The sequence below is a fragment of the Hakea prostrata genome, chromosome 5 (assembly GCF_041222555.1).
Source record: "Hakea prostrata isolate BN-2017 chromosome 5, UWA_Hpros_2, whole genome shotgun sequence".
Classification (NCBI taxonomy): Eukaryota; Viridiplantae; Streptophyta; class Magnoliopsida; order Proteales; family Proteaceae; genus Hakea; species Hakea prostrata.
The window spans coordinates 39,411,436-39,421,564 of NC_142604.1; the positions used below are offsets into that span (position 1 = coordinate 39,411,436).

General features: G+C 36.3%; 1 long non-coding RNA gene across 1 annotated transcript in view; it reads left to right on the top strand.

Annotated features, from left to right (window-relative positions):
* Positions 1–9,920, top strand: part of LOC149015956 (uncharacterized) — a 35,757-nt gene extending 25,837 nt beyond the window's left edge. The window contains exon 3 of the long non-coding RNA XR_016173597.1: positions 9,290–9,920. This is a non-coding gene — a long non-coding RNA (uncharacterized LOC149015956). The remainder of the gene's footprint in view (positions 1–9,289) is intronic.
* The last annotated feature ends 209 nt before the right edge of the window (positions 9,921–10,129 follow it).

A 10,129-nucleotide genomic window follows, 5' to 3' on the forward strand; every position in this document is an offset into this window, starting at 1 on the left:
CCTTCTGGTTCAATAACCACCTAGATTGAGATGAAAAGGTAGTTTCTTGAAAAGTTTTTTCCTGCCTCACGAGCTGCCACTATAAGGAAAGATATATGTGGGATCCGACAATATCATGGAGAAACTCTTCATGAGTATTGAGAAAGATTCGAGCAATTGTGTGCTAGTTGTCCCCAACATCAAATTTCCGACCAACTTCTAATTCAATATTTTTATGAAGGGCTATCTAACATGGATAGGAATATGATTGATGCTGCTAATGGAGGTGCGTTGGTACATAAAACCCCTACTGAGGCAAGAAATTTAATCTCTAACCAACACTCAACAATTTGGGACTAGACGGGATGATCCACTAAGAAAAGTTAATGAGGTAAGTGTCTCTTCCATTGACCACAACGTTTGGATAATCTAACTTCTCTTGTGGAAAAATTGGTTGTAGGAAATATCCAATAAGTGAAGGCTTGTGGTATTTGCTTCAAAACAAATCATGCCACAGATGCATGCCCAACGCTTCAAGATGAAACTCATGAACATGCCAATATTGTCGGAGGATTCCTAGGACCACCACAAAGAAGAAATGATCTAAACTCAAACACATACGATCCGGGATGGAAGGATCACCCAAATTTGAGTTATGGGCCTAGAGCTAACAATTTCCAACAACAATATCAGCCAAAGCAGTCCGATCAACAATATCAACAAGCTCCTAAGCTAGGTAAGTCTACTGAACAATTAGTTGAATCCATTGCTCTTAGTTCTCATCAATTCCAACAGGATACAAGAGCAAGCATTCAGAACTTGGAGGGTCAAATCAGTCGACTCGCATCTTCAGTAAACTTGAGAATCAAGGAAAATTGCCTTCACAAACAATTATCAATCCAAAGCAAAATGTGAGTGTCATGACATTGAGAAGTGATAAAGAGTTAGAAGGACCCATTGCTCATAATTCAAATTTAAGAGAGGAGACAGAAAAAGAAGTATCACCTCCTGTACAACATGTAACCCGAAGGTAACACCCCCTCCTTTTCCAACAAGGCTTTCTCAATCAAAAAAACTTGAAGAGGAAAAAGAAATTCTTGAGACATTTCGCAAAGTTGAGGTAAATATTCCTTTAATTGATGCTATCAAACAATTTCCTCGCTATGCGAAATTTCTTAAGGAATTATGTACTAATAAGAGAAAGTTGCAAGGCAATGAGAAAATAAGTGTTGGGGAGAATGTCTCAGCTGTGTTACAAAAGAAATTACCTTCAAAGTGCAAAGATCCAGGTATGTTTGTCATTCCTTGTAAAATAGATAATGTGAAAGTTGAGAAGGCTATGTGTGATTTGGGTGCTTCTATTAATGTTATGCCTTTATCAGTTTATAAATCGTTGAATGTTGGCCCTTTGAAAAATACTGGCGTAATAATTCAATTGGCTGATAGATCAAATGTTTATCCTGAAGGAGTGTTAGAAGATGTTTTAGTTCAAGTAAATGGATTAGTTTTTCCTACAGATTTTTATGTACTTGATATGGAAGAAGACTATTCTCCTAATTCAAGTTTGATTTTATTGGGGAGACTTTTCTTAAAAACTGGTAGAACTAAAATCGATGTGCATGATGGAACATTAACAATGGAGTTTGATGGCGAGATCATTAAATTTAATATCTATGATTCCATGAGATATCCTAATGATGTATATGTTGTTTATGCTATTGATGCCATTGACACTCTAGCTCAAAAAACATTTAATTTTTGTGATGAAGACAAGTTAAAAATTGCACTTAGTAATGGTTTAATTCTTGAAGAAGTGCAGCTTGCAAAAGAAGAGTTTGGAATAGAGGATGAATTGCAAAATACTATTTTTGAATTAGAATCACTTTGAAGTATTTTGCAAAAATTATGGTTTAACTCATAGGTCTAAGTGACTCTAATTCAAAAATAGTATTTTGCAATTCATCCTCTATTACAAACACTTCTTTTGCAAGTTGCACTTCTTCAAGAGTTAAACCATTACTAAGTGCAATTTTTAACTTGTCTTCATCACAAAAATTAAATGTTTTTTGAGCTAGAGTGTCAATGGCATCAAAAGCATAAACAACATATACATCATTAGGATATCTAATGGAAGCATAGATATTAAATTTAATGATCTCGCCATCAAACTCCATTGTTAATGTTCCATCATGCACATCGATTTTAATTCTAACAGTTTTCAAGAAAGGTCTCCCCAATAAAATCAAACTTGAATTAGAAGAATAGTCTTCTTTCATATCAAGTACATTAAAATCTGGAGGAAAAACTAATCCATTTACTTGCATCTTCTAACACTCCTTCAGGATAAACATTTGATCTATCAGCCAATTGAATTATTACGCCAGTATTTTTCAAAGGGCCAACATTCAACGATTTATAAATTGATAAAGGCATAACATTAATAGAAGCACCCAAATCACACATAGCCTTCTCAACTTTCACATTATCTATTTTACAAGGAATGACAAACATACCTGGATCTTTGCACTTTGAAGGTAATTTCTTTTGTAACACAGCTGAGACATTCTCCCCAACACTTATTTTCTCATTGCCTTGCAACTTTCTCTTATTAGTACATAATTCCTTAAGAAATTTCGCATAGCGAGGAAATTGTTTGATAGCATCAATTAAAGGAATATTTACCTCAACTTTGCGAAATGTCTCAAGAATTTCTTTTTCCTCTTCAAGTTTTTTTGATTGAGAAAGCCTTGTTGGAAAAGGAGGGGGTGTTACCTTCGGGTTACATGTTGTACAGGAGGTGATACTTCTTTTTCTGTCTCCTCTCTTAAATTTGAATTATGAGCAATGGGTCCTTCTAACTCTTTATCACTTCTCAATGTCATGACACTCACATTTTGCTTTGGATTGATAATTGTTTGTGAAGGCAATTTTCCTTGATTCTCAAGTTTACTGAAGATGCGAGTTGACTGATTTGACCCTCCAAGTTTTGAATGCTTGCTCTTGTATCTTGTTGGAATTGATGAGAACTAAGAGCAATGGATTCAACTAATTGTTCAAGAGACTTACCTAGCTTAGGAGCTTGTTGATATTGTTGATCGGACTGCTTTGGCTGATATTGTTGTTGGAAATTGTTAGCTCTAGGCCCATAACTCAAATTTGGGTGATCCTTCCATCCTGGACTGTATGTGTTTGAGTTTAGATCATTTCTTCTTTGTGGTGGTCCTGGGAATCCTCCGACAATATTGGCATGTTCATGAGTTTCATCTTGAAGCGTTGGGCATGCATCTGTGGCATGATTTGTTTTGAAGCAAATACCACAAGCCTTCACTTATTGGATATTTCCTACAACCAATTTTTCCACAAGAGAAGTTAGATTATCCAAACGTTGTGGTCAATGGAAGAGACACTTACCTCATTAACTCTTCTTGGTGGATCATCCCGTCTAGTCCCAAATTGTGGAGTGTTGGTTAGAGATTAAATTTCTTGCCTCAGTAGGGGTTTTATGTACCAACGCACCTCCATTAGCAGCATCAATCATATTCCTATCCATGTTAGATAGCCCTTCATAAAAATATTGAATTAGAAGTTGGTCGGAAATTTGATGTTGGGGACAACTAGCACACAATTGCTCGAATCTTTCCCAATACTCATGAAGAGTTTCTCCATGATATTGTCGGATCCCACATATATCTTTCCTTATAGTGGCAGCTCGTGAGGCAGGAAAAAACTTTTCAAGAAACTACCTTTTCATCTCAATCTAGGTGGTTATTGAACCAGAAGGTAAGTAGTACAACCAATCTTTAGCTTTTTCAGACAAAGAAAATGGAAAGGCTCGTAACTTGATTTGTTCATCTTTTGCACCATGTGGCCTCATTGTGGAGCACACCACATGGAACTCCTTCAGATGTTTATGAGGATCTTCACCTGCAAGACCACGGAAAGTGGGGAGTAAATGAATCAAACTAGATTTTAATTCAAAAGCAACCTCAATATTTGGATATTCAATACATAATGGTTGTTGGTTCAAATTTGGCATGGCTAAATCTTTTAAGTCCTCTCATTAATATTATTAGCATCCATGGTTTCTTCTTCAAGCCCAAATAATCCAATTAAATCAATACTAGAAGATGAAGAAGACGATACTCCCTGAAAATGTTGTTTGGTTTCCTTCCTCAATCTACGGGCTGTTTTCTCAATCTCAAGATCAAATTGAAGTTCACCTGTACGAGTGAATCGAGGCATAAAACAAACAACCAAGAGATTAAGGAAAAAAAGGAAAATAAAATAAAACAAAGCAAAAGGAATAAATCTAAAAGAACCAATCCCCGGCATTGGCGCCAAAATTTGATGGGTGTCGAATCCACCAAAGATAATCCTTCTCTCAACTGAATTTGTAATAGCAGTGTGTAGGGTCGAATCCACAGAGATTGATGAAGATTTATTCCTTGATAAAAATGGGGGGTTTTTGAATCAATAAACTAAATAAAAATAAACGAATGCAGTAATTAACAAGAAAATCAGAATAATAAAAGCTTTCAATCAAGATTTAATTTCAGTATTGATTCTCTCAATTGATCATTTACTTAAAAACAAAAAAAAACTTTAATTTCAGGTAGATTGGTTATGGTCATTGAGGATCAGTCCTCTAACAACCAATATTTCCCTACTTTATCGACAACCTTCGGATCTGTCCTTTGAGTTATTCCCTAATTAATAAACATAACCTTCGGATCTGTCATTTGAGTTATGTCTATTAATCGCATAAAAAATGAAAGACCCAATCCCTAGTCAATAAACCCGTAAAAGCCTTGTTTATTTAAACTAGGACATACATTCTCATAGCAAACTCTCTAGGGCATGGATTACCCATTCGAGCATGCTATTTGTCACTTATATGAGAATAATAAAAATTATTCTAATTGATTAGGTTTTATTAACTGTCAAACAATAGATCTCTTGTCTAAGGATTAATACAATAACATAATAAACATGGAAAACGCATAAATACCTGAAAATTAAAGAAAACTAATAATCTGAAGTCTCACAATTGGCGAAAATCAAACTTCCATTAATCTTGATCGAAAGATGAAATTAGCTAGACATGGAAAAGAAAATTAAAGAAATGAAAATAGAAAACATTGTGCCGTTCTTCCTCAGAACTGTGGCTTCCTCTTGCTGTAGCTTGTGTTGTTCAATCTCTGAAAATGCATTCCTTCTTATAGAGGATTCCTGCCAATTCTGCATTCTTTTCAATTCTGCCATTTCCATTGTTCGCTTTAGCAATGCAATTCTTCCCAATTCAGTTGTTTCCTTTCTTTCTCCTTGCCCATTTGATTGTTTCCATCTTCCTCTTTGCCAATGCAATGGTTTCTAATTTAGTCACTTTCCAATTCAGCTTCTTCCTTAGATATTTGATCGCAAGAGAGAACGAAATATTTGCTTGTTGAATTAAGACATTTCACGAAAATCCTTCTGATTTGGACAAAATCAAATCTCTAGCTTTGACATAATCAAATCTTCCATCTTAATTTGGGCATAATTCTTTGATTTGATTTAAAAATGTGCCAATATAGTTCTAACCTTTCTTTTTATAGATTTGATATCCAAATGCTATAATCTGTCCATATCCAAATAAAACAATCAATTAGTCTCATTAAAATACAAAGGATTTGATATAATATTAATGCAATTAAGTGACCTATCAAAATGGAACCTAGCTATTTCATATAACCATCTTAGCATGAAAAAGAACCATGCAAAGGAGATTGGGAGAAATATACTGATTTTCTGGCCAGCTAGCTTTTTCAGTTTGTTATTACTTGCACTTCCAAGATTTTGTTTTTCACCAACAATAATTCATTGTATTGTTGTGCTCTGTTCTGTTCAAGCCTATATTACCGGTATCTCATCCTTATGTTGCTAGAATTTCTGAATAGGACTTCTGTGTGGTTTATACTTCATTGGATAACTTATCTCGTTTCTTTTAATGTTTGCTCAAGTGGATGGAATAATGTAGAAATTCCTTGGTTGTAGATTATGTTTTTGGGACCAGCAAGTTTGGTGGAAATGCTCAATCTATATCAAAAAGACGGTGGATCCACCATACTTCCTTTTTATGGGATTACGAGGACAGAAATATGGCTTATCTAAAAATACCGAGACGAGCTCCTGAATATCGATCAGTACGATCTGAATCTTTTTTTTCTTTTTCTTTCATCTCTGTTATGTTGATCCTTGTTTTATTTTTGTTCAGAAAAGGATTCATCCAGATGAATATGGCAAGGGGTAGTACATAAGAAAAATATTACTATTACATTATGGTATTTTGATTTGACCTCCCCCACCTTTCTGACAAATCAGAGAGCATCCCCTGTGTTTCTTAGAATTACTTACTTATCCCCTGAAACTAATGATTTTACTGTTTAACTATGTTAATAAAAAACCTGCTGTGACCACATAGCCCTTACTTATTAAGGGTAACATCAACACATTCTTTCCCTTTTACTTTTCTTCTTCCTCTTCTCCTCCTGCTTTTCCTGCAAATCCACCTTCCCCACCTCTCTGCAACACCATCCACACAGGCTGCAAGCCCACTTTCTTTTTATTTTTCTACTTTATGTTTCCTGCAACCTCCATGTCCTGTAATGCGTAGAATCTCTTCTTGAGCTTCTCATGTCTATGCTACCCCTTTATTATCCTGGTGATGTCACTGTTACTGCATTTGTTACCTGGATGAGAAGAAATATACAAAATCTGAGGAGAATATCTAAACCATTGTTCAAGTTTTGACCAAGATGGTCCAAAGTTTTGGTTAACCTTGGTTTCCCAAACCTAGATGCAACTAGGTTTTAGTTTTAAGAGTCCCAGGTTTTGACAATATTTCATAAATTTTGGTGGTTTCGACCAGTAAATGCCATGTTATGACCAATTTCAACCAACCTATCTCAGCAGTTTCGACAAGTTTCTTTAGTTTTGATGGTTTCGACTAGCCCATCACATTGTCGAGTTTAACCAAAATTCCATGGTTTTTAAGGTCCTAGGTTTTGACAAGTTTTCACAATATTTCGAAAATTTCAATAGTTTTGACTAATATTTCGACAATTTTGGTAGTTAAAGCCAATAAATGCTAAGTTATGACCAACTTTAGCGAACCCAATTTCAGCAGTTTCGACAAGTTTTGGTAGTTTCAACCAGCCTATCACTTGTGTAGTTTTACCCCAAAAATCCCTGGTTTCAACATATTTTCAACAAACCTCAGCATATCTCGGTTTCTAGCTGGCCAAAGCCGAGATCTTGGTTATTGTTCCAAAGTAGTCCCATGGATTTCAATCCCCCCTTCTCTCCTCATCCCCGGGGTACAATCTTGTTTGCATTGGGGTTTCTGGTTTCTTCCATACATTTACCTGATTGTTGTTCTTTCATGCTTTGGCCATCTCTTTGTTACTTTTGTTTTGTTTTGTCCTAAAATTTATCATGTTCATCGTGTATATATATTCTTTGTGCAATTTTTTTTTCTTCTTTCTTTTCAAGATCTATGTCTCCTCTTGCATTGTGTGTTCCTGAAAGCATTCCCGACAATAAATATTAGCAGTCTCTTTATTGCACTGGTTGCGGAAAGAGTGCATGAACCCATGATGAGAACACCAGATGCGATAAAACCTGAAAGGTCTTGGAAGGTCTTCTTGTGTGGTTTTGAGGGGAGTGTTCAGCATTTGTGAACTCTTAATGCCATCTAAACGAGAAGCAGCCATACTCATTAGGTCGCCCTTGGGGTTAGTACTCACTTTCTACTTGTTCTGTTCATCAAGGAATCAGGATTGAAGCCGCAAGGCAAGGAATGCCCTTCTGGATCACCTTGAGAGAGTGTCCCAACAGATAGATTTCAGACGAAAAATCTCGAATTGAGGGATTTACATCTTCTAAAGTTCCTGTCTGACACGGCTTATCGTTGCCCTGTCACTTACTAGCCCTTGCTAGCCTGTCATCTCCTTTCCCTTAGGCTGCGTTTGTTTGCTGGAATAAAGGTGGGGTGGGAAAAAAGGGGTGGGAAAATTCTTGAAAAGAGTGTAGATTTCTTACTTTTCCCTTAAATCCCAAAATGGTAGATTGTTTGGTTGCTTGGGGTGGGAAAGTAGGAGACAAGTTTCCTTGAATCAAGGAAACTTGTCTGTTGATGTGACAACCCAACTTTCCCACCCCATGCCATTTTAAAACCCCACATATTTGGTGAGACTTTGTGGGAAAGTTGGGAAAAGTAAAAAATGGGACCCACCCCTATCACTTTTCCACAAAACCCTTTCCTTTCCTTCTCCCTCACCCCACTACACATGGGACCCACTTGTTTTTTTTTCCCACCCCTTTTTTCCCACCCCACCTTTGCAAACAAACGCAGCCTTATGGAAAAGTGATAGGGGTGGGTCCCATTTTTTACTTTTCCCAATTTTCCTACAAAGTCCCACCAAATATGTGGGGTTTTAAAATGGCATGGGGTGGGAAAGTTGGACTGCCACATCAGCAGACAAGTTTCCTTGAATCAAGGAAACTTGTCTCCCACTTTCCCATCCCAAGCAACCAAACAATCTAGCATTTTGGGATTTAAGGGAAAAGTAAAAAATCTACACATTTTTCAAGAATTTTCCCACCCCACTTTTATTCCAGCAAACTGCGTTAGAGAGTTTATCTGCACTAGAAGCCTTGGTTCCCTGTCCTGACTCCATCCAGGAAGGGGATATGGAAGTACTTGTTTGGTGGTCTATTCCTCTTGTTTGAGGTGGGAGTAGGAGTGAACATACTTTTGTTAAATCATAAAAATGACCCTACGAAGGAAAGAATTCCAAGCATTAAGCTTAGGCATGTTTTCTGAACCTTCTGGCAGTTGCCACTGTCTCATTCAATGGTTAGTCTTTCAAATGGATTATGGGTTATCAATTACGGCTACATGCCTACATAAGTTGGTTGCTCACATTATTCAGCGCATGAGCATACCAATTAATTGTGTACCAAGTTGTGTCTGATACAAGAGTTGGCCCATGTGTCTGCTCATAGTATGTTGGTGTTGAATCTAGTCCTTGCATATAGTGGAAAGCTTGGAGTGTTTTATAATTGCTCTTAAATATGCTCAAACACTCAGCATGTAACTTGACATAACGATCGACGGGATGGCATTATGATCTGTAGCACTCCATGTTTCATCGTGTGACTTCTTACTGTTGTTCTTCTAATTCTTTCTTTTTTTGTTTTTTTGGTAGCTAGTTGGTTTTCTAATTTAGTTTTATAACTTTCTACTCATGTTGCTTCACTTCCTTTCTAGGCAAGGAATCATGTAGAATTTGTTTGTCGTATGAAAGACTATCTATCGACATCAGATTTCATCGACAGAACTGTCAATGCAGTCGGGACTCGTTTTTCATTGACACCCATGCAACTGGAAGAAGTTAATATTCATGCCAATACATCCTTTGATCAATCCAGCAGGTTGCTGACAAAGGCAGAACTTGAAGCAGGTTTAGTTTCTCAGATGAACACACTCGGAGAGGACAATGGATTGAGTCAGGTACAGGTAGTTTGAGATACATATGGTCTAACCGAAGATAACTCATTTTAAGATGTGTTGATCATATCCCTGAAAATGAATTGCTACCCAGTTCACAACACTATTTGATCTGATGGATGACCAACTTGGATGTTTTATAAATGGTTGATTTGGTGGATCTGTATCTCCAATTTTGGCATTATTTGTAATAACTATTTGAATAAGTATAAATTTTTTTGTACTTCAATCTCCTTTTTTTGGGGTCGAGAGTAACCACAGAACTTTTGTTAAGACAAGAAAACAGAGGAAATACCCCTGCGGTTTACATGATTTTGAATCTTGGAATAAGAAAATTTGCATTCAGATGCTGGAATATTTTATTTCATAATTTTTTTCTTCTTATCTTGGAGTTTTATTAACTATAACAGTATCCCATTTCTATTGGGTGTTGTAACTGGTCTAATAATGAGAATTATACAGCAATTAGGTAAGGACTGACTAGTGAGAGCTCTTTTGATCACCACTAAACTATAATGCAAGAATCTATAAAGATTTTTCTTTTTTTGGTGACAAGAGAATCTATTAATATCTTTGTTAAATGGAAAACTAGTCCCTACT